This window comes from Bos taurus, chromosome 12 (genome assembly GCF_002263795.3).
Source record: "Bos taurus isolate L1 Dominette 01449 registration number 42190680 breed Hereford chromosome 12, ARS-UCD2.0, whole genome shotgun sequence".
Classification (NCBI taxonomy): domain Eukaryota; kingdom Metazoa; phylum Chordata; class Mammalia; order Artiodactyla; family Bovidae; genus Bos; species Bos taurus.
In genome coordinates this window covers 27,602,109-27,627,652 of record NC_037339.1, presented here as the reverse complement: position 1 = coordinate 27,627,652, position 25,544 = coordinate 27,602,109, and the positions used below count along the sequence as shown (strand labels likewise).

Sequence of the window (25,544 nt, the reverse complement as noted above, 5' to 3'; positions counted from 1 at the left end):
ACATGACTGAGCGACTGAACTGAACTGAACTGAACTGAGGAAGGAAGAGCCTTTAAAAACACCTCAGGCTTTCAGTTGGGACAGAAGAAGGGCCACCCTAGGAGTAAGAATGAAGCTGAAATAGGCTAGACCTAACAGACTGAAAGCCATTTAAGCTAAGGTGTTTTGCTCTGAGCCTAGTTTCCTAACAGAAGCAAAAGTAAAATCTTCTCTGGAAGTAAAAAAAAAAAACATGACTCAGAGCCTAAAATTTTTCACAAAGACAGCATTCCATTAAGAATTTCTGGGCATACTAGGAAACAGAAATAAGAAAAGGGAATAGAAATAAGATCCATAGATGACCTAAATTTTGAAGCTATTAGGCCCATGTCAGAATTTCACTAGAGAACAATAATCTACAAATAAGAATCCAATACAAATTCTGAAGTTGAAAACTATGACTCAATAAACTAAAAATACAATTTAAGTACATTTATAATAAATTAAAAATTTTAAATTCATTGATAATGAAAGACATGGGATACTTAAGAATAAATTTAACAATATATGTGCAAGACTTCTATGCTGAAAATTACAAAGATCAAAATAAATAAATAGAGGGAGAGATATGACACAATCATAGACAGAAAAATTCAGTAGTTTTAAAATGTCAATTCTTCCCAAACTGATCAACAGATTCACCAGAATTCCAACCAAAATCCCAAGACTTTTTAGAAATTGAAACATCAGTTGTAAAATTTATATTAAAATGCAAAAAACACACAAAAACGTAGAATAGCCAAAACAATAATGAAAAAAACAAAAGGTGGGTAAGTTGGCACATGGATACATCATGCTTATCAAGGGAACTGAATAGACTCAGAAAATTAGTTGATTTTTGACCAAGGTGCAAATGTGATATCCAGCAGAGGAAAGGAGAATCTTTTCAACAAACGCTGTTGGAATAACTGGATTCTTATTTTTCAAAAATAAAGGTATCACCCCCTATTGTTATATTAATACAATATAGAAAAATTAACCTTCAGTGCATTCTAGGCCTAAATGTAATATACTGTGAATATTAAAAAGATAGTAAGAGGGCTTTATTTACAACTTTATGCTAGGGAACTTTAGTATTTGGACGATATGTATAAATTCCTAGAAAAATACAACCTGCAACAACTTTTCTTCAAAATGTTGTTAAGAAAATGAAAGGTTACAAATTGGAATAAAAATATTCACAACACACATTTTGACCAAAAAAAAAAAAAAAAGTATACAGGGGAAGGAGAAAGGAGAGGTATTATTCAAAGGGTACAAAGTTTGCTAAACACAATCACTAAGTCTTAGAACTCTATTGTACATATAGTCCCTACAGTTAAGAATGTTGTATTAAAATTTGCTAAGAGGGTAGAGTTTATGCTAAGTGTTCTTATCACTTAATAATAAAAATTGAAAGCAGGAGGAAATTTTTAGAGGTGATGGGTTTATTTATGGCATACACTGTGGTGAGTTTTGCGGATGTATACTTAACTCCAAACTTATTAAGTTCTATATATATACATGTACACATATAGGTGTTTACATAAACATGTACAGCTTTGTTTGCCAATCATATCTCAACAAAGAAAAAAGATGTGTTCATAGTATGCAAATAACTCCTACAACTTAATTACAAGGAAACAAACTCAATTTTTATGGGTAAAGTTTTCAACATACTTCACAAAAATGAAATAACACTATATACCCATTCAAATGGCTAAAACTAAAAACAATCTCAACTGTTGCCATGTGATTGAAAGATTCATCATTCTGTGAAACTAAAGGAAAGATAAAGAGGCAGATGCAAGTAGACTAGATGGTGGGAAGATGAGAGAATTCTTGGCGAGGCTCACAACTCTTTTTCCAATAAGGATGAGGCAAAATCACTGGTTGAGGAGAAAGTTAGTGATTCCAAAAGTGTAGAGAAAGAATGAGATACTTCGTTTAAAGCGAGCAAAATAACTACAGAAAAGAGTAGGAGAGACCATTTGGATGAGGTCACATTAGTCCACCCAATTGTTAAGCTGCCTAGGTGTAAGTACAGGCAAGAAAAGATAAACACGTGAATTCATTTATGATCTGGGTTTTGCCAGGAAAGCAGAAGTCAGGGACAAAGAGTTGAGGATATTCGCAGGGAACTGGCTTTAATGCCACTATTTGTGAATATATACATATAGCCAGAATTAATTAATAATTCTTTACAATGAAGCACTATGCAAGTTACTAGTATAATGGTGGCAAAACTAAGCATTGTCTCAATTTAAGGTTGGTTATATACCAGACACAGGGAAGACTGGAATGTACCGAAAGTTAAAATAAGCAGCTAAATGCAATATTTCCAAAACTGAACCATATAATGAACTTACTCCTTATTCTACGCATTCCATTTGAGGTGTAAAATCTATCTTTCCTGTCTTCCTAATCAGGCTTTCCACATCTATTTGCTTTAGCTCTGACCTTTTCATGGTCTTTACCTAATTTTATCTAAAGGAAGGCTAATATTTAAATATTAGTGTTTCCATTACTTCCCACTCCATCTTGCCTCCTTCTCACACTATTGGTGATGAGTCTTCAATGATCCTGTGGTATTGCCCACTTTTTGGAAAAAAATTTTTTTTGGCTTTTCACATAAATATAGTATCAAGGTACTCCTCAACCCACAATTGCTCTCTTTACAACACCTACAACCAAAACCATAAAAAGGTTTCATCCAAAAATTGTAAAATGGCTACCGCAGGCTATCTTTCTTGTATTCCCCAGTCTGTTTCTCTCAGTATAACTGCTGAAAAGTCTCTATTGCTCTGGCTTGCACAAGTACTTAGTTTTTATGTAGGCAGCAGACTGGGAAGAATTCTGAAATACAAAGTTAAAAGTGTTTACCAAAGCTGAAGAAATTTCTTGGAAGAACGGAGTACCTTGCATCTGACACTTTCAGAAACAGTCTAAAATTAAAATTGGGTGGGTTCACACAGATTTTATTTTTGCAACCTTCTTGGTTGTTTCCATGTTGCATCACAAAACAAAGGCAGTGAACTCTCACAAGTTTACCACGATCCGTCTTTTAAGTGGTTTGCCTCTGACTCGTAATATTGGAAAAGGGACATGCTGTTCCTTTCAAACACTTAGCACGGACAGCCTTAGTTTAGCTAAAATTTGATAAAGACCAAGACCACACCATAAAACACAGAATATGAAGTGTTTTTGACAGAAAGGGAAAATAAAGCTAATTAATTCCTTAAATTCTGAAGCACTGCTAAAAGACCAAAAGACATGCCTCCTTACATAATAAGAAGCGCTCTTATGTTCCTTATGAATAGTGTATTTGCCTGCATTCCTTTTTCTTAGTGACACCCCTACCGCCTCAGGACTGGTGCTTAAAGACACAGTGGGTGGGTCAAGCCGGTTCAGGAAGACATTTAGAAGGAAAGGCTGGGCCCATCCCAGCATTGGGACCGCGCCCAGCAGGCATTTGGCTCACATAATACTCTAGAGGAAAATACAGCTCGAGTATACCATTAATTTTCCACGAAGATTTCCAGAAACCTGACTCACAGCCAGAAACTCAAACCCTGTGGGCAGGAAGGAAAAAAAAAAAACCTACTACACCACCATTTCCGCCTTGCCGGGCCAGCAAACGTGCAAATATGGAGAAAGACGTACGGGCTGCGCATACGTCCTCACAATGCGCAAGCGCACGGCGAGGCCCCGCCCCCTCGCGCTCCCGCCGAGGCGCGCGCACCAGAAATCAGCCCCCCACTAGCGCCGCCCGGGGCTTCCGCCCCGAGGCCTGACGGTCGCCGTTCGGTTCCGGTTCTAACCCCGCCCTCACGCGGTAACCCTCCAGAAGTCTTAATATCCGGGACCAGAGGCTGGCGCCAGCGCGCACTTCCGGCGACGGACGCAGAGGAAAGAATCTGGTGACGCTTCTTCCCTTCTACCGTGCCGCCCAGGCTCCGGCTCTCGGTGCGGCAGCGCCATCTGGTGCTGAGTCTCTCGCTGCCCGCAGAGGGGGCGCGCGCCCTTCTCCCGGAATCTTCCAGAGAAAATGTGGCCTGGGCTTTCGTCACTCGCCCTCGGAAAGGGAGAGACCCGAGCTTTCGCCCTGCCGAGTTCTCACGCAGGAGGTACTTTGTAGGACTTCGCAGCGGAAGCGACTTGTACGTGTTAGCTATAAATACCGAAGATGGAGAGGAAGCTGAGTTCCTTCTCTAGTTTTAAGTCCAGAAAAACAGAACGTTTTTTTTGTTTCCTCATGACTTGTTCCTGAATGCCTCTCAGGCATTTTTCTTAGTTATCAATTCATTAGTCCCAAGACAAGAGTCCCCTATTTCTCTCTTGGGTGGGAAGATGGCACTGACCTTGTGGCTTAGACTGCTCTGTGCTATAAAAGCTTTTGTTTCCTTTTGCTTATTAAAACTGTTGTAAAAACATGCAGCATGTGTCTGGAGCCCATGAGTAAGTGGGGAATTTGCTATGAAAACAGGCTAAAGGGATTTCAGAAAGGTAGTCTCAGGAACACCCCTGGTGTATGTAGGTTTGTTTGCCTGGCGTGTTTCTATGAGATTAACAGAAAACGTCATTTCTCCCAAGTCAGCAAAATCAACGTAAATTCTCCCTGAATGATGCTTGGAAACCTCGATTTTCCTGGAAGTGTGTAGACCGGATGATATATATGTAGGTAGTATTGGGTGGTTCTTCTTTATTGGAATGGTGTGGTAACCGAGTATGGGAGTGCTCGTGAAAGCTGGTGAAGCAAGTTTCCTATAGACTCCAGCTCCCACTGTCTAGACTGCTCCACCGGGCGTTTCTCCTACTCGTGGTTCTCAAACTCACTAGATATCCGCTCATTAGAAGTCCATTGAAGGCTTATTAAACCAGATGGGTCTTAACCCTAAAGTTTTTAACTGGGAACGTCAGGGGGTAGAATTCTATTGGGTTGTCGCAATGTTCCTTCCAGTTTTCCCTTAAGATGTTAAGGAAAAAACCCTGAATGAATTTTTTTGCCAATCTAATATAATAGCTCTGATAAATTATCTGGTGATACTTAATACTTAGGTCCTTGGTACTAGGATCACACCTGCAATAATTTGGAGTTAAGGTTACTTTGTCAGCACATGCAGTCATGCTCGTTTGGTTGGATGCTAATGATACCAAAACTGGAGAAATCCATTGCTGAAAAGTAATGAACTAAGCACTAGATCCAGAAAATTCCACATAAACGAATATTCACAGTTAAAGCCGCTGCTGCATATAAATGTGTTCTATAAATTATAATGTGATAGAGGGTGCTGTGATACCAGGTATACTAAATATTTCAGTGATTTTTGGTGGAATTTCTGCCTTTCCCATTAGCTATTAAAAGTCAGTAAATCAGAAATGACTAGAATTAAGGACAAAGTTGATATACCCTAACTTTCTCATTTTGCTTTTTGGTAGACACCAGGCTTTTCCAAAGTCCTTTAGCATCTTGCCAGATTCTTTTGTTTTTCTAAATCCTCTACCAACTCTATTCCACCCATATTGCGCTGTTTATTCAGTACAAATATATACAATGTTTTCATTTGTAAACATGGTCATCTCATTTGTGAAAATTTTTTCTCTTCAGTTAATTCTGTCAAATCAGGACTATGTCACTGCATTTACTTTCAGTGAAAAAAAGTGCTGTGCACTGTGAGTTTTATCCTTGCACATAATTGAAATACAAATATTTTTAGAGAGGTTTTATGTTCAAAGCTGAAATTATTTCTAAAACTTTTAAAAAGTTTAGAGTGTTTGCTCTGATGTTTGATGAAAAATAACTGATATACCCTTGATTTGCAAATTAATATTGATTAAATATCAATGATTAAAGATCTTTAATATTGATTAAAGATCAATGAGGACTTCCCTGGTGGCTCAGGAAAGATGGTAAAGGATCTGCCTGCAATGCCGGAGACCCAGGTTGGATCCCTGAATTGGAAAGATCTCCTGTAGAAGGGAATGGCAACCCACTCAATTTATTCTTGCCTGGAGAATCCTGTGAATAGAGGAGCCTCGCCAGTTACTGTCCATGGGGTCTCAAAGAGTGGGACAGGTCTGAGCCACTAACGCTTTCACTTGAAAAGATCAGTGAAGACAACTGAAATGCTACTTTGGCAATAATTCAGTAAAGTTTTTATGAGTCAAAAGCGATTTTAATAATGGCCTTGAAGTAAATAAAGGAATGAATTCATTGTGAGCACACTGCATAGAAAACTTCTTGATACAACATAGGTTCCTGAAAAAGGACTAAGGCTATTGCTGTGGAGTAGACTGGTGAGGAGAAGGAAATGGCAACCCAGTCCAGTATTCTTGCCTGGAAAATTCCATGAACAGAGGAGGCTATTCTAATACTAAGAATTAAACAAGACTTAAATTGTTTTAATATACATTGTACTATACAACTGTTAGTCTATCTTCAGTTACACAAAAAATAAATGATGACCCTTAGGGTTTTAAAAACATAGTTAAAATGATAGCTAACTCAAATTTTCCAAAGAAGAACCAACATTTTCATACAATGAAATAGCCAGTAAATCTCAAAATGTGGATCCCAGCATGACTTCAGCATCACTTGGGAATTTATTAGAAATATAAATTCTAGAGCCAAATCTCGACCCTAATGAATCAGAAACTGAGGGGAGAGCCCAAGTTTTAAAATGTAAAAATCAGTGTTTTTTTCCTAAGTTCTTCAAGCTAGCCTGATGGGTGTCAAAATCTGAGAACCACAGAATTAGATAAGATATTGAAAGTTTAAACAAAAATTCAAGCCTCTTGGAATTAAGAAATAACCATAGTGTGTAAAAGGAAACAAAGACTACAGAAACAGATTTCTCTGAATGAATACTATGAAACTCCTCTGTGTGAAGAAGATACTGTGCTAGACGCTTGAGGATTATTAGTGAACAAAGGGGTAGAAATACAGCTCTCACTGAGTTTTCATTTTAATGGAATTATGTAATGCTGCTCTAAAAATATTCTGGCTAGATTTTTTTTATTCTATGAGCAAGACTTTTATTAAATAATTTAGAAAGTGGAAAAGGAGAAATCAAAAGGAAGACTACAGTAAAGATAAAAGCAATAATAGTAAAAGTGTTAGAAAATGGGGAGGAAAAGGTAAAGAAACCACAAAATAGTAAATGTGGAACATCCCATAAAGAGTAGAAGTGATGGAGGAGTTATAACATGTAGAAAACATGTTAAATGTGTACATATAATTTATCGCTATCAAATTTGAAAATCATGAAGTGGATGATTTCTAGGAAAATAAAAAACTACTTAAAAATCTAATGGTATTCTACCAATAGCATGAAAATATTTTTTAAAGTTATCCAGTAATTACTTCCCCCAGCAAAGGATCCAATTCTAGGTAGTACTGATGAAATCTTTTATCCTTAAGAGAAATAAGTAAAACCACATATAGAATATAAAGAAAATATAGAAAGCTACCCATTTCATTTTTTTACTTAAAAAAAATTTTAATTGAAAGATAATTGCTTTGCAGGATTTTTTTTTTTTTTTTCTGTCAAGCATCAACATGAATCAGCCATAGCAGATTATACATATGTCCCCTTCCTCTTGAACCACCCTCCCATCTCCCTCCCCATTTCATTTTACTAAGCAAATAAAATCAGCCTACTAAATCCTTGAGAAAAAAGCATGAAAAATACATACCCACTCTTACTTATGATTATGCATATGTGTAATAGCACATAGTTTATTAAAAGAATAATTTACCATGGCCTGAAAGGGTCTGTTCTTTGACTATAAGTATGACAGTTTGTATTACTTTTCACAAATATTCATTCTCCGTTCCCCACACTGTTGAAGGAGTTTATTTCTATGCCTCATTGATGCTGTGCTTGACCATGTGACTTGCTTTGGCCAGTGGAATCTGAATGGTTGTCAGATTAGCCATTTTCAAGCACAAGCATTAAGAACAGTTGCATGATTCACTCAGTCTCTCTGTATTACCCCCTCTGCTATGATTACTCTTGCTCCTTCAGCCTGAACACAGGGAGAAGACAGTGGAGCAACCTCCAGTCAACCTGCAGGCTGTAACAGAGCTTGCAGTCCACTGCCTTAATATAACATGTGGTTTGTTTGTTTGTTTGTTCTGGTTACTGCAGCAGAAGCTAATAAAGATGTTTCAGTATCAAGGAATGTATTGGTATCACATTGTATCAATAGGTAAAATAAGAAAATCCTGTATAATTTTATTCATTGTGTTTACAAAAGTCATTTGGGAAAATTCTGTACTTAATTCTTAAATATTTTTCCAAAAGCATAACTTAGAAGGCTAATTCCTTCATATGTTAGGATGTCTATTTCAAACCAACACCCGTTTAACCTTATTTAAAAGTAAAATACTGTCATTCCCTTTAAAAGTGGGATACATAGGGAATTCTGCTCTCACCAGTTTTACATTGAAATGTCCTGCAAATTCAAGAGAATGTAATAGGAATGTAGTGGGTGAGAGAAAGTATTATTAACAGAAGATATGCTAGTTTAACTTGGAAGTTGAAATGACTTACTGAAGATGGTTAATGATGCCTGTTGGGAGAACACGCCCTTGCTGCTATTTATTAACTAAGTGACTCTGGGCAAAACTGATCCTCTCCTTACTTCACAGATATCTTCACTTAAAAACTTGAGAGAAAGATATTAGGTCTTAATATCAGAATTCAGGTAAAGGGTTTTGTTGACTGTGATACTCCATCTTTAGTTAATATTAGGTTCATTTTTATAGTCTGACTTATTTCTGAAGACCCACATTTGGAGATAACCATGTTTCTTCCTCAGAAATGTACATGACACAACTGTGGCTGTGGAACTTTGCCAGACACAGGCTTCTTAACTAGGGAAGGAAGAACCATCAAAAGTAGTAACAAATGAAGGTTAATATTGTCATATATTTGCAGTTAAGACTGGCATTCTGCACAATATAATGGGCTTTCAGTATATAAGATTTCTGATAGAGAAATTCATAAAGAAATGGAAGTTGTAAAATCAAGATTCTTTGTTGTTCTTGTGGAATAATAATGGTTAGGTATTCGTAAAGGATGCTGTCAATGTTTATTCATCCCCTTCCTGCCTCCCTTATCTTTTTCTTTCTGTACTTTTATTTCTCACTTTTTTGTTCCCATTAGGAAAATTTCTTATAAAAAAATTTTAAATATTCTGGGTTTATGGGTCTGTCAACTTCCACATGCTTACATTATATTCCTTGGTAATGAGTTAGATATTTAGAGTCCTACTTCTTACTTGAAGTAGACATTTGGTAATTGATCATGTGAAAAGAGAAACAGACTTATCAAAGCAACACCCAGCTAGATGAAATCATCCTGCCTCTCATTCAGGTCTGTAGGGCACCATTGAGTATATAAGTTAACATGAGATAAGATATCTTGTGTAAACAAATCCTAATGTTGCTCCTTTAGCCATAGATACAAGTGTATAAAATAGGATACTATGTTGCTCTTTTAGAACTTTAAATAAACTGAACTTGATACTTTAAAATTCAGACTTGACTTTAGGCATTTTACTGACTTGTGATTATTTCCAAGAAATGATTATTTCCAAGTAGCACAGTAATTCTCCACAAATCTAGGCGGGAAAAAAATCTCCTTTTGAAATTTCACATAATATTCCTCAAAAATGTTTTGAGACCTGTAGCCATTAGTTTTATGAAGAGCTTATTCGGGGAAATGGTTTCTTGCTTTTTTGAAGCTTATGAATTTAAATTTTTCATAAGATTTACTATTTTATTATTAGGTGTACTTCTTGATGATATACTTGATGAAGTGATGGCATCCAGTCCCATCACTTCATGGGAAATAGATGGGGAAACAGTGGAAACAGTGTCAGACTTTATTTTTTGGGCTCCAAAATCACTGCAAATGGTGACTGCAGCCATGAAATTAAAAGACGCTTACTCCTTAGAAGGAAAGTTATGACCAACCTAGATAGCATATTCAAAAGCAGAGACATTACTTTGCCAACAAAGGTCTGTCTAGTCAAGGCTATGGTTTTTCCTGTGGTCATGTATGGAGGTGAGAGTTGGACCGTGAAGAAGGCTGAGCGCCGAAGAATTCATGCTTCTGAACTGTGGTGTTGGAGAAGACTCTTGAGAGTCCCTTGGACTGCAAGGAGATCCAACCAGTCCATTCTGAAGGAGATGAGCCCTGGGATTTCTTTGAAAGGAAGGATGCTGAAGCTGAAACTCCAGTACTTTGGCCACCTCATGTGAAGAGTTGACTCATTGGAAAAGACTCTGATGCTGGGAGGGACTGAGGGCAAGAGGAGAAGGGGATGACAGAGGATGAGATGGCTGGATGGCATCACTGACTCGATGGACGTGAGTCTGAGTGAACTCCAGGAGTTGGTGATGGACAGGGAGGCCTGGCGTGCTGTGATTCATGGGATCGCAAAGAGTTGGACACGACTGAGTGACTGATCTGATCTGATACTTTCTTCAGCATGGTCATTGTCTCATTCATCTTTGTAATCCTTAGTACTGGGCTTGTGTCTACTATATACTGGGTGCTCTGTAAATATTTTTTTGAACTGCTGTTATGTTCTTTATTGGAAACTCAAAATGGGATGCTTTGGGAAGGTTCTTTATATTGTTATGTCTTATTTCCCCAAAAGAGCACCTACATTTTTCAGCTAAAAGAAATCTCATTTAAGCACAAAACATGACATTCAGATACACCTTAGCTTTGGCAGGATTTGAGTACAATTGGAATACAGTAAAGCTAGTGAAGTCACTCAGTCGTGTCCAACTCTTTGCGACCCCATAGACTGTAGCGTACCAGGCTCCTCCATCCATGGGATTTTCCAGGCAAGAGTACTGGAGTGGGTTGTCATTTCCTTCTCCAAAGGATCTTCCCAACCCAGGGATCGAACCCAGGTCTCCTGCATTGTAGGCAGACGCTTTACTGTCTGAGCCACCAGGGAAGCCTGATCAGAGAATAGAGGAGTTAAGGTACTTCAAAATATCATGTAATTGGTATTATGGACTAAATGTGTTCTCCCTGAAATCATATGTTGAAGCACTAACACCCAGTGTGAGTGTTAGGTGGTGAGGCCTTTGGGAGGTAATTAGGTTTAGATGAGGTCATGATGGTGGAGTCCCCATAATGGTATTAGCGCACGTAAAAGAAGATGAAGAGACACCAGAGCCTCTTCTCTCTGCCATATAGGGACACAGGAAGAAGACAACCTTTTATGAACGTGGAAGAGAGCCCTCACCAAGAACCAAAGCTGCTGGTGCCTTGATCTTGGACTTCCAGCGTTCAGAACTGTGAGAAATTCATGTCTATTGTTTAAACCACCCAGTCTATTGTATTTTATTCTGTAAGCCTGAGTTACATGTGGGCATTATTTTCATGTTCTGAGAGCTTGATATAAACTATTAATAAGACAGTCACTCACATTGTAGGTAATATCCTGAGTTGGTATATATTTATTTACCTGTCTACTCAACTGCATCATAATGTAACATTTTTGAAAGTATTTTATATATAAATTTTTTCTCTAACAGAACTTTACCTTGGTTTACAAACTTAAATTCAAATTTATCTTTAAAAATGTCAAAACAGTCTCTCTATAGACTGTTTCAAAGCATAATATTTTAGGGAAACAGAGGAAATTTTTTTAAAGGGAAAAGGATTAGCCTTCAAAAGAAGAAAGGCCTGGGTTGGTTTGTTTTTTCCACGGAATCTAGTTGACTGAAAAAAATGGGAAATGCCACCTGAAAATGTGGGAGAACTGAACATAATAACGTGGGAATATTGGACCACAAGAAAGGGGTCCTTTCAGGCATCATTAAAATTGTTGCCAGGTGAAACTGAACAAATCTTGGCAGCAACAACCCAGAGAGAACCAACCCCTTTAGAGAGTATGTAAGTAAAGAATCATTTTGTGTACACAAGCTATCCACCATTGAAAAATTCTTAAAATCCCTGATTACTTGTCTTAAATATTGATACATATGTATTTCAGAATCGGTAATATTATCAGGTAAGTTTTAGCTTTATATTTTTATGCTTTGGTTAGAATGAAAAGATTTGGGAATACCAAATCAGAGTCCTTCAAATAAAGCCCCACACAGTTTAAAGCAATCTTGTGTTTGGTTTGAGTTCTTTCCGTCTCTCTTTTGCAGTCTGTTGATAATAGTTCCACAGGCTTGCGTTCTTTGTATGGATGGCATATTTTTCTCAGTGCCTTCAGTGCAGGCATCAATAAGCTTTAGAAAAGTGTTATTTCTCTCCAAGGCCACTGTTGATGCCACTGCATTAAAAAATGCTTAAGAATCTTGTCTTTGTGTTACCTTCTTACCTCCTTAACCTTTTTCAGTTTCTTCTTTGAGTTTGCTATAGAAGTTCATAGGTTTGTAAAGTTATTAATCCAGATAAACTTGGAAGGATTTATTTGTGTGTGTTGGGGGCTGTCTGGATTTCTGACAGATAGACGTTAGCTTTGCACAAAGATTAAATCCTGAATGTTGTTAATTTAAATTAAAAAAGAAAAAACTGATCTATAGAATTTAGAGTTCAAAGTGAAAGTTAAAGTCACTCAGTCCTGTCCGACTCTTTGTGACCCCATGGACTATACAGTCCATGGAATTCTCCAGGCCAGAATACTGGAGTGGGTAGCCTGTCCCTTCTCCAGGGGATCTTCCCAACCCAGGGATCAAACCCAGGTCTCCCACATTGCAGGCGGATTCTTTACGAGCTGAGCCACAAAAGCCTTTGCAAAAAACCTGAACATTTTTTTTGACACACTGATAAAAAATTATTTACTGAGTTCTTTTGTTTGTTCTACAGCTGTTTGCACCCAAATAGAAGGTGTTTTTCCTTTGAAACTGTGTATGTAGTCCTTGTGATTACTGCCAGAGATATTCTTTTTTGTTATTTTTAAATTTCAATTCTTAGAAATGCCTCTTTTCCTCCATTGCATTTTTTCTATTTTTAAAATGTCTTTGTGAATGACTTTAGATGTGTATTACAAATTGGACTTCAGAGGTCTGTGCTGGCGTACCTGACTGAAAGTCTTGATTGCCTCTTCCAGTGTATCAAGTTTAATTAATAGCCATGAAAACTTCAGACTGCTCTTCATTTTAAATTCTCCTAAATGAGTTGCTTTTCAGTGGTGCTAGCTAATCCCTTGTAATCCAAAGTCATCAAAAAATCATATGATAATGCTTTTCGTATAATACAGAAATAATTTACAGCATTAGTCAAACAGTTTCAAAGGTGTCATTATTTGATAATTACCCCACCCCAGGGCCATTATTGTACTACATAATGTGACTAATGCTCTGTCATTTTTTTCTGCTGAAACTACAGCCGCAAATTGAAGAGTAACACATTCTGGCCTTTGGTTTTCTCAGTCAGCCTGAAAAAATTGGTTGTCTTTTTCAACTTTAGCAGCTTAATATCTCACTTCAGGTTTTGTTGTTGTTTTCTTTTTTAATTCATAAATATGTGATGGTAACAGTGGAGATAACATTTCCACTGCTATCTGAGAATAATAGATGAGTTATATTCTTGAATGCTGTTTGGTTCCAAACCTCATTTCCTTGTTACGTTTTAGCTATGAGATCTAGAGCCAGTGTAAATTTTGGGATTAATGTACGTTAGTGGTGATTTTTTTAAGAACTATGTCCAAATTTAGAAAGTCAAATCTTCATATTTATTTCAGCTGTTTCCTATGGGATTGTTTTTTTTTTTAACTGAGAAAGTTCTGTCATCAGTGATTTTCTTAATAACCATGCCCCCAGGTGACTCACACCTTTGTTTATTCTTCAGTGTGGCTACATATACCTTTTAGCATATATGGCCTTATTTATTATTCTCTTTCCCTAGAACAACCTTTTTCCATTCCCATGTGTTCATTGTCAACACTTAAGCACAGGCCATATGGCACTTCCTCCATGATATCTTTCTGGATTCTCCACAAAAAAACAATAAATCTCTTTTTTCTTCTGAAATTATATGGTATATACTTTTAACTTCTCATGCTCAATAATTAGGAAAAGTACACCTAATTAATAAAATGTGTACCTCTAATTCTCCAGAGTTCAGGCATCCTGTCTTATTCATTCTGGAGTCCTAAAAAGCTATCACTATATATTTGTTAAAATAAATGAACTATGTATATAGCAAAACAATGTTACTTTTATGGGTAAAAGGATAAATTTAGCTCAGTTGACTCATTAAAAAAATGAAATCATGTTTTGCAAATATACTATATGATTAAAAATATCAATAATTATAAGTAAAATTGTATACATTTTAGAGGATTTCCTAGCATAATAGTTGGAAGTTGAGAAGACAAAAACAACCAAGGAAATCCTTGTAACCAAGAATCACACTGAGCATAAGTGTTGCAGAAGCTGTTAAAAATGAACAGGGTAAAATACTGCTAAGATTTTTTCCCCCCACTTTTTTTTTAACAGCTTTGTTGCTTTTGGTCAAGTTAAAAGATTTTTAAAAGGTGTATTTTGATGAAGTAGGTAATCTATTTGGTGATGTTAAATAGAGGGCTACACCAGTAAAATTTAAAGAAAGCAAATTACCCATGGATTCTGGAATCTTTGCATACCACTGTGATCAATGACCTGAACCTCCTAACCTGGGGATGGAGAGCACATGAGACCGTCAGTTGCCTATAGGCACCTGCAGATTCTCACTCAACCCAAGATCTGCCTCAAAAGCAAATCAAAGAATTATATAATTGATAGACATCATTATTGGCAACTCACAGCCAGGGATTTAATTCAAGACACCCTAGCTGTTCCCTTCTCTTTCCTTCTCTAATAATAACCTTCTTAGTTATTCATCCTTCAAGACCCAAATCAATGCCATTTCTTGGGAAGGCTTTGCCATGTGCAATAAATTACTTTCTCCTTTGTGCTCTTAAAGCACTTGTCCCTATATCTATTATAGAATGTACCACAATTCTTACAACTCCTCATTAACTGCCTAGATAGGGACTAAGTAAAAGAGATTGTAGTACAGGTTAAGCCACTAGCACAGTTTCTGTTATTTCTGAAGACCTATATAAGAAAAGATTTTCCCCTTTCAGTATAATCATAGCACTTCATTTTCTGATCAACATTCTATCCTTTGTTTTAAGGCTGCTCTCACTTTCATTTCTGTGGAACCTGCAAAGGAGAGCTGTGGAAGCTCATATTATCAACGGCATGGTGAAGAGTGCCAGAACCCCCATGTCTCATGAGAATTATTAGTCAAAGTAACCCGGGAGAAGTGAGAAATTTGCCAGGTCAGTGACACCTAGTTTCCCAACTGGACATCATTAATACAATTAGGCACTAAAAGGGGCACTGCCCTCAGGTACTACCTGTTACTAGGCAATCCTTGCAGTATCTGAAATTCCATCCATCCACAGTCTGTTTCTCATCTCCTGTACCTTATAGAAGGCCTGCAGTCACTTACCATATTATATAGGTTCTAGCGTGTACACTAAATAATTTTGTATTTTGTTTTAAGTTTTCAGCTTCTTCTCAGTTGTCTAATTTGATGGTTCAGTAATTTCTTATTCTTCTACATCTGAAGTAAGCCATTGAGTGCCCTTCCAGTATTTCCACAGTGCATTTCTTGTGCTTTACTGCACTGATCAGCTTTTCACAAACTATTTAAGCTTCACTTGGTCATCATTTAAAGATTTATTGCTGAAGCAGAATGCTTACACCCTGCCTGCTACCTACAACAGCCAGTAATATTTTTTGCTCCAAGAAATAAATATGAAGACTTTTAAATAAAACTCCTCTAACAAATATTCTGGTAAGAATAATAAACACAAAATAAGATTGAAAATGGCTAAAATGTAACTGGAGAGCACAGTGAAAACTGAGGACATCTTTGTGAAAACCACGATTAGTGACCCAGGGAAAATCACGTGCAGTGTAAATAATAAACTGTGGCAAAATACTATACAAAAAAGATGTTTGTGACTCAGATTACCACAATGGTGTGATAACTCACGTAGAGCCAGACATCCTGGAATGCAAAGTCAAGTGGGCCTTAGGAAGCATCACTATGAATAAAGCTAGTGGAGGTAATGGAATTCCAGTTGAGCTATTTGGAATCCTAAAGGATGATGCTGTGAAAGTGCTGCACACAATATGCCAGCAAATTTGGAAAACTCAGCAGTAGCCACAGGACTGGAAAAGGTCAGTTTTCATTCCAGTCCCAAAGAAAGGCAATGCCAAAGAATGCGCAAACTGTTCCACAATTGCAGTTATCTCACACACTAGTAAAGTAATGCTCAAAATTCTCCAAACCAGGCTTCAATAGTATGTGAACTATGAACTTCCAGATGTTCAAACTGGATTTAGAAAAGGCAGAAGAATCAGAGATCAAATTTCCAACATCCGCTGGATCATCAAAAAAGCAAGAGAGTTCCAAAAAAACATCTACTTCTGCTTTATTGACTATGCCAAAGCCTTTGACTGTGTGGATCACAACAAACTGTAGAAAATCCTCAAGAGATGGGAATACCAGACCACCTGACCTGCCTCCTGAGAAATCTGTGTGCAGGTCAAGGAGGAACAGTTAGAAGTGGACATGAAACAACAGACTGGTTCCAAATTGGGAAAGGCGTACGTCAGGGCTGTATATTGTCACCTGCTTATTAACTTCTATGTGGAGTACATCATGAGAAATGCTGGGCTGGATGAAGCACAAGCTGGAATCAAGGTTGCCAGGAGAAATATCAATAACCTCAGATATGCAGATGACACCACCCTCATGGCAGAAAGTGAAGAAACTAAAGAGCCTCTTGATGAAAGTAAAAGAGGAGAGTGAAAAAGTTGGCTTAAAACTCAGTATTCAGAAAACTAAGATCATGGCATCTGGTTCCATCACTTCATGGCAAATAGATGGGGAAACAATGGAAGCAATGAGAGGCTTTATTTTTTTGGGCTCCAAAATCACTGCAGATGGTGACTGCAGCCATGAAATTAAAAGATGTTTGCTCCTTGGAAGATAAGTTACGACCAACCTAGACAGCATATTAAAAAGAAGAGATGTTAGTTTGTGCCAACAAAGGTCCATCTAGTCAAAGCTATGGTTTTTCCAGTAGTCATGAATGAATGTGAGAATTGGACTATAAAGAAAGCTGAGCTCCGAAGAACTGACGCTTTTGAACTGTGGTGTTGGAGAAGACTCTTGAGAGTCCCTTGGACTGCAAGGAGATCCAACCAGACACTCCTAAAGAAAATTAGTCCTGAATATTCATTGGAAGGACTGATGCTAAAGCTGAAACTCCAATACTTTGGCCACCTCATGGGAAGACCCTGATGCTGGGAAAGATTGAAGGCGGGAGGAGAAGGGAACAACAGAGGATGAGATGGTTGGATGGCATCACCAACTCAATGGACATGAGTTTAAGCAAGCTCTGGGAGTTGGTGATGGACAGGAAAGCCTGGTGTGCTGCAGTCCATGGGGTCACAAAGAGTCAGACATGACTGAGCGGCTGAACTGAACTGTGGCAAAATATAACTTAAGTGACAGTAGGTAAAACTTCATGAGGTGGAATCAGCTAGAGACTATAAATCAACAGGAGAATTAAAGCTTGGTAATACTTAAACAATATGGGATTTCATAGAAATAGTGGTCAAAGGGGAAAATGACCAAGCTATAATTGATAAAACTTAATATGGACAAATCCAGGAATCAGATCTTCATTTAATTTATATAGAAAAGTGATAGCAATAGATCATTCCAGAAAAATTGAAATGAAAAAAGACAAAAGTGAAAATGGCTCAATTGCATTGTGTAGAGAATTGATCTGTTGGCTAAACTAGCTTAATAAAATTTGCTCTGACATATTTTTTCATCAAAATCAGCATACTTCTGACTGAAATATTTATACTTACTAACACAGGGTCAAAACATCCCCAGTGTCAGAATAGCTGTGTCAAATGCTCTGTGCACATTTCATGCTGGGAGTCCCTTTTCTCTTAAAATTGCTGATGCTTCGCTTAGAAGTCTGTGTATAGGGCCATGCATCACTAACTGTTAATAAGATATTAAAATGTGTTTATGAGCTTGCATTTCTTTAGGAAATGAGATTATTTTTAAAGATATTGTTATTTAGGAATTTTCTGATTTTACCATCACTTAAATGAATATTTGAGATACTTTAAAGCTTAAGGTGTTAGGGAGAAAATGCTTGGGAAACTAAACCAACTTTGTTGAACAGACATTATTAACTTAGAGGTGTTATTCCTGAATAGTTGTTCCCAGTCTCTTTGCAGTATGGAATCTTTTATCATGATGTGTGTTTTTATGGGGACTCCTGCCATCTTGCTTTCATACTTATAGTAAATCATCATAAAGACAGAGAGGAATTTTGGGCTTGCAGAGAGGGTAGTAAATAGGTATGAAAAACCTTGGATGAACTTTAGAAATGCCAGTGTTGAGTGAGGGCCTGATTTGGTAGCAGTGATAGGTAAACTACCATGTAGCTCACTGGGGCCAAATGACTTTTGTAAAGTTCTGTAAGGTGATTAGTGCACTTCTGGGACAATTATTTGTAATAAAACTCAAGAAAAAAAAAGAGCTTTGAAGCTTTTCTTAAATATTTCCTAGGGATAGCAAGCATTTAATAGAAATACTATATACTAGAGGTCAGCTATCAACTAATTTTACTTGTTATCCAGTCTAGTTTTGGTGTGGTGTCCCCTGTCTGAACAGGGCTGCTATCCAGCAGCAGGCACTAAATGATTGAGTAAGAATTAGTTTCTTGGGTTGTTGAATATATCAGAAAGTCCCAGCATATGAATGGGGAGATTAAAGAGTGAATACACTAAATCTATCAGTTCGGTCGCTCAATTGTGTCCAACTCTTTGTGACCCCATGGACTGCAGCATGCCAGGATTCCCTGTCCATCACCAATTCCCGAAGCTTGCTCAAACTCATGTCCATCGAGTCGGTGTTGCCATCCAACCATCTCATACTCTGTCATCCCCTTCTGTTTAGTATATTTGTAAGGCCTGGACATAATTTATAGAATTTTCATGTAGCTATATATTTATCCAAGGGAGATTTGTTAACATATTTCAAAAATATTCATTAATATATATATATATACACACACACACATATACATATGTATGTATATGTGTGTGTGTGTTTATCCAGCTAGTGATGATCAGTTGTTCCCTAATTACTGTATGGTTGCTTTCATATCAGATCAGATCAGATCAGTCACTCAGTCGTGTCCGACTCTTTGCGACCCCATGAATCGCAGCACACCAGGTCTCCCTGTCAATCACCAACTCCCAGAGTTCACTGAGACTCACGTCCATCGAGTCAGTGATGCCATCCAGCCATTTCATCCTCTGGCGTCCCCTTCTCCTGCCCCCAATCCCTCCCAGCATCAGAGTCTTTTCCAATGAGTCAACTCTTCGCATGAGGTGGCCAAAGTATACTTTCATATATGTCTGTATAAAATTCAGAATAAACTGAAGAAGAAATATATTTGAGCTTTACTTTTGGACAGAACGATTCTAATGACTTATTAAGCTAAGGAATTGAGTTTTCCTATATATCTACCTTATCATTTTTTAACTACCAATAACCATTACTGTGTTAATAGAAATCACAATTGTAACTGGGTAAGAGAAAATGAATATGGGAACTTCCCTTTTGGTAAACTAGCCATTCTGGTTTAACTGAGTGTAAACAGCACCAGGCACTAATAATTGAGTAAGAGTTAGTTTCTTGAGTTGTTGAATATATCAGAAAGCTCCTGAAAGACCTAAGAACCTCGGCTTCTAAGAATAAAAGAAAAAAACAAAAACTCATGCTTCATGAAAAAGCTCCTGGGTGAACAGATCAGGAACATAAGCTATCAGTAATACTAGCTTAACTATCTAAAGGACTTAGAAAAAGCAGCCCAGGGTGGACAACCCAAAAAGGCTGCTGAAGCATCCAATGTGTCAGGTAAAGAGACAGTATCTGAAGGTAACACAGCAGGTCTTCCCACCCAGCAGGTCCCAAAGTCAGTTACTTACAAATCTTGATCTTCTCTGTTTGACAGAAGCATGCTTGCCTTTTCATCTCAGATCCTAATCTTCATTGTTGTGCATGCAAATCTGTTTTACATTATTTTAAAAAGAAGCTTATTTAGCATTAGATCTAGAAATTTTACATATTGAAGGTGGGGAGAATATTAAGTTATATACATGGTGTATTAAATGATTGACTTAAATATAGTGAATAATCTTGTATATGATGTTATATCAATGTTATTCTTTATCAAAAAGCAAGAAGAGCAATATGCTGCTTCCCATTCATATCTCACTGGTAAAAGTGTAAAATGGTCAAATACTTTGAAGAACAGTTTGACAATATTAAATATGACCATGTGTGCTAAGTTGCATCAGTCTTGTTCAATTCTTTGCGACCCCATGGACTGTGTCTCACCAGGTGCCTCTGTCCATGGGATTGTCCAGGCAAGAATACTGGAATGGATTGCCATTTCCTCCTTCAGAGGATCTTTCAGACCCTGGGATCGAACCCACGTCTCTTGCATCTCCTGCATTGGCAGGTGGATCCTTTAGTACTAGTACCACCTGGGAAGCCCTAAATATGACTGTTCAGTTCAGTTCAGTCTCTCAGTTGTGTCCAACTCTTGGCAACCCCATGGAGTGCAGCACACCAGGCCTTCCTGTCCATCACCAACTCCAGGAGTTTACTCAAATTCATGTCCATCGAGTCGGTGATGCCATCCAACCATCTCATCCTCTGTTGTCCCCTTCTCCTCCTGCCTTCAGTCTTTCCCAGCATCAGGGTCTTTTCCAGTGAGTCAGTTCTTCACATGAAGTGGTCAAAGTATTGGCGTTTCGGCTTCAGCATCAGTCCTTCCAGTGACCGTAAATATATATATAAATGTCATGACATGAGCTTATGCAAATTCATAAGAAAAACACCATTTCCAGGAAGCCTTCCCTGAATCCCCTGTCTGGGCTGATTAGGTAAATTATTTATGAATAAAGAAGAGCTTATATTTAAAAATAGGAAGACATTTTGAGGATTTAATACCTTTACATGATGATTAAGTCATGAAGTTAGAGGAAAGTGGCATTAAATGAGAAAGTCAATAGAAGGCTATTTCAGCATATAAAGGTAACATCTCAATTAGAAGAGGAAGATTTAAAAAAAAGCCTGCATCAGTCAGGAAATGATAATTACAGCAAGTATTTCATCACAAATTTAAAATTTAATGGATTTATATTATTTGACTTTCAAACTATAATATACAGTATGCATATACCAACTATTTTTTGTCCTGTATTTGGTTATGATAAAATGGGAACAGAATAAATTATCAACTAAACTTTGAGGCAGAGATATTAATTTTCCTTTTGATTTAAGAGATTAGAATACAGATAAAATAAATAGAGTTACTCTTCTTATGTTAAAATTTTGCTATCCAAAGAAAAAAAAGCATGTGGCTGGTTTTTTCTAACCACAAGTTTAAAGTAAAGAATATTCTGTTTTATTGGCTCTTTAAGCTAGGCCTCCCTCTAGGTGCATCAGTAAAGAGATTAGTGAAAGAGTATGGGATAGGAAGTGACAGTTTCTAAAATCCAGCTACCCATTCTCAAGCACATGTTACATTATTTGAGGATATGATTTTTCTATCAATTAGATGGTAATACCATTCATCTTGGCACAAAATAAGCAAAATTTTGGATTGTATCAAGGTATCAATAGATGATTTAAACTTATAGTTAATGTTACCAATTTTATCTCCATATAAAAGCATGCTAATGACCTCTCCCCCACTTTTCTGAACTAGAGTATTACAATGTATTAAAAGGGAATGTAGAGGAGCCATACTTCAAACATTTATAAGAAGCATACCTATGTAATTATGTAACAACTCATCACTAAATGGATTACTTTTTCTTCATTTTTGCCCTTATCTAATTTGTTTCCAAAATGTTTACTGAAATCTCTTCATGATGCATATCTTTCTTACTTATTAGACCGTAGGCTGTTGACTTAATTTAAGGGAATGCTCCTGACTTAGATTCCTATGAAAGAGTTTCATAGAGGGGCAGCTGTGGGAAAACATAATCCCAGCTATTCCTCCTCTCGCACTTTCAAGATCTGTTACCTCACACATATTGAGTCCTCCATTAAAAGCAAGGGTTATAAAGCCATGGTTGGGAAAAAACAAAAACCATCATGCTGGGTTTTGTTCAGAATTTGTTTTGGAATTTTCTTTGAAGCTTTAACTGAAAGATGTTTAGAGAGACATGGCTCAAGGGAGGATATATAAATACTGTCTTCTACTGTTCCTGTGGTAGTAAATGATGTGCTCCCATTAGATGATGCTTCTTAACATCATTCATGATGTTCCCCCAGGCGTCCAGAGATTTGGAGGCATTGCACTGCACCTTGCTCTTGGTATCTCTAAGGAGGAATCCTTTGGTGGAGGTTCCAGTCCCCACAGATTGGCAGAATTTCTAGTCTGATGTCTGATAGCTCCTTCTGTGCACTTTTTAAAGTTTCTGGGCATTTAATAGATACATAAGGGAAGACATCTGCTTCTCTCTGAAGAGCTCAGATTCCATTCTGATGAGTATTATGAATTAAGGAATGACAAGTAGAATTACCTTCATTTTTGGTTGGCTTGGCAATTAAAATTCACATTACATCCCATCACAATTACCCAGGTGAGAAACTCTTCACAAAATGAACCAAATTCTTTCAACCCCTAAAATCTTTATCACAAATTCAACTTATTTTAGGGTTATTTTGCTTTTGAGAATGAACAAAATTTCCAATGTATTGGTAGTTAAAAATTAAGTGTGGTAGCTGCCTATAGTGCTTGTATCTTTCTGCATATTTTGTATTATTTATTAGTTACACAACTCAGATACTGAGCTTGCTCCCCAGTCAGAGAGACCTGGGCTATGCTCCTTGTTTATACTGTACCACATTCTTGCCCCCTGTTGTCAGCAGTAATTTTGTGTTCAAGTTCACTAACTCTCAAACAGAAACTTGAAGAGATTCTAATGCAGGGAGTGGTACGTTATACACTTTCCCTCTTTTCATGAGAGAAAGATGCTATGCAGGAGTCCAGAAATGAGACGTTACGTGGTCTGTAACAAGTGCCTGCCAGCCACAGAAATAATCCGCTCACCTTTTGTAGTGTGACTATGTGTTGTGAGAAGGGTAAAATTTAAGAAGACCTAGAAATATTCTTCTTCTGGGAATTAAGAGCATGGGAGCTTATGAGAACAGGGAAGGTAAAAAACCCAGTGCATAGATGGTTGAAAAAGAAAATAACAAGAGGGACTATTAGATTAATGACTGGAGGGTCTTAAGTCAGCAGCCTAGGAAATATTAATTAAATTTAACATCATAAACAGAGATAAATTTTTGTATATTTGCTCAAATAAACAAGCAAAGTGAAATATCTCATTTTTGCTTCCCTTGCCTGCAGAATAATTTCCTAATCTTCAGTTTTAAGTTGTCCCTAGCTTATCTTTCTGGATGCTAGGTTTTCTTTCATATAATGCAACTTCTTCAAATGACTCTGGGTTATAAACCACTTCTCTAAATACCTTCTCTACTATTTTCTAAATGTAAACTTTAATGTACTAAATGACCCAGGACATATATCCCATTTCTACATTATTGTAACAAAGAATCATGGCTTTGTAGCTTCTGTTCTTTATTCCTTTAGGTCTCTATAGTGAAAAGTGATGGTTATGGGGGTTCCTGTTCTAATTACAAGAATAGACTACTACAGCTCCAGTCAACCCTTGAGAAGCCTAAATAACGCATTTATGTAAGAAACAGCTCATTAGCCATAAAAGTTAAAAGTATAAAGTACAATGTGTATCTATATATAAAAAAAGTGTTAACATTTAAATTCACATAAAGGTTATAGAGTTCTCTGGGAAATGTATGCTCAAGTGAAGTATCTGATACTGTACATGGTAACCTATTTACTTATAAATCTTAAGTGAATGTCTGTGAGGTCAGTACTTCATTGGATCCATGCTTTATATACACAGTAAGTCCTAAAGAAGAGTTTCCCAGGTGGCACTAGTGGTAAAGCATCTGCCTGGCAATGCACAGGATGCAGGAGACATGGGTTTGATCCCTGGGTCAGAAAGATGCCCTGGAGAAGAAAATGACACCCCACTCCAGGATTCTTGCCTGGAAAAGTCCATGGACAGAGGAGCCTGGCAGGCCACAGACCATGGGGCCCCAAAGAGTCAGACACGACTGAGTGATTGGGCATAGAGCACAAGTCCTAAGGGGAGCTTACTGATCAATTTATTCTATTGAATAAATAATATGTATTTTAAGAGTTTCAAAAATACTTTGAGATATATTTTATTTTTCTTTATTTTTCATATTTTTTCTAGGGAGTTTCCTCTTTTGCCCCCATAATAAAAATCATGTAGACAAAGTATCTATTCAAATTAGCAACTTTAGCCTCTTTTTCTAAGATAACACCAAATTAAATGGAAAATTTTGCCTCTTGATCCATTGCCTGTTTTTGTTGCTTCATGGTCAGAATGCCCTGCAGTAGCACAACAGAAAGAAAAAAAAGAAAAACTTTGAAGGAATCTGAGCCTAGAAAGATTTTAGGTAGCACTTATCAAACAGCTACAAAAATATGTAACACCTTGTAGAATTTTTATATGAAAAAGAAAACCAACAGGATGAAAGGATTCTGATGCTAACTTTTGAACTAACATGAAATAAATTCAGTTTCATGGAATTACAAACCATTTCCACAGTTAAATAGATTGCACTTAATTTTGGTTCACCTTTATTAATTTTCTCTCCCCATCTAGTCTGGAAAAGCTTTGAAGGGAGGAATCCTATTTTATAAAAGATAAAGATACCAAATAATGAAATTAATTTATATATGTGGCAAATGTAAATCTGTCACGTTATAATTATGCATCCTACAGTTTATCTTGAGGCAAGCAAACAAAACAACATATACATGAGTTAATTCTACTCAGCAATAACAATTTTATTTCACCAAAACAACAGGCTAAAGTCGGTTTTCTCCTGAGCACTTTAGGAAAAAATAGAGTATTTATTCCACTATAAAAATCACAGAACATTTATTAAAGTCCCCGTAAGACTAGTGGCTGAAAAATCGGTCTGTCTTCATGTACGCAAAAACCCTTGGTTTTCCTGAAAGTCACTACATGTCTCTGATAACAATTATGGCAACAGATATTAGGCATGTTTTGAAGTAAATAGGTATTCTGAGACATCTGGAGTAAAAGAAGATAATCTATGAATTTTACATTATAAGAATATTAAATATAACTGAAGTAGATTGTTCTTTATATTAGTTCAACGTAGGAAACTGGATTCAGAAAATACCTATATTTAGGACACCCTCTGGCCTGGCTTTTTACCTTTCTCTTAACCACCAGTGTCCTGGAACCCTGCTGTTAGGCATCTGTTTCCCAAAGC

The 25,544-nt window shown here is 37.0% G+C and overlaps 1 protein-coding gene and 1 long non-coding RNA gene across 9 annotated transcripts in view; one reads left to right on the top strand and one right to left on the bottom strand.

The window, feature by feature from the left end:
• Positions 1-25,544, bottom strand: part of STARD13 (StAR related lipid transfer domain containing 13) — a 493,326-nt gene that overhangs the window by 385,759 nt on the left and 82,023 nt on the right. The window contains exon 1 of one of the 4 annotated variants that reach the window (XM_059892087.1): positions 3,535-3,615. The exons of the other annotated variants lie outside the window; for them this stretch is intronic. The gene's annotated coding sequence lies outside the window, so the exon portion shown is untranslated. Of the gene's footprint in view, positions 1-3,534; positions 3,616-25,544 lie in introns of those variants that run through there. 4 annotated transcript variants of the gene reach the window in all.
• LOC107132979 (uncharacterized) overlaps positions 4,093-25,544 on the top strand; it is a 53,596-nt gene continuing 32,144 nt past the window's right edge. For 4 of the 5 annotated variants that reach the window (XR_009496693.1, XR_009496692.1, XR_009496695.1 and 1 more), the window contains exons 1-2: positions 4,093-4,178; positions 11,244-11,344. This is a non-coding gene — a long non-coding RNA (uncharacterized lncRNA). Of the gene's footprint in view, positions 4,179-11,243; positions 11,345-15,183; positions 15,331-25,544 lie in introns of all 5 variants that reach the window. The other variant, XR_001501490.3, reaches the window with a different exon arrangement.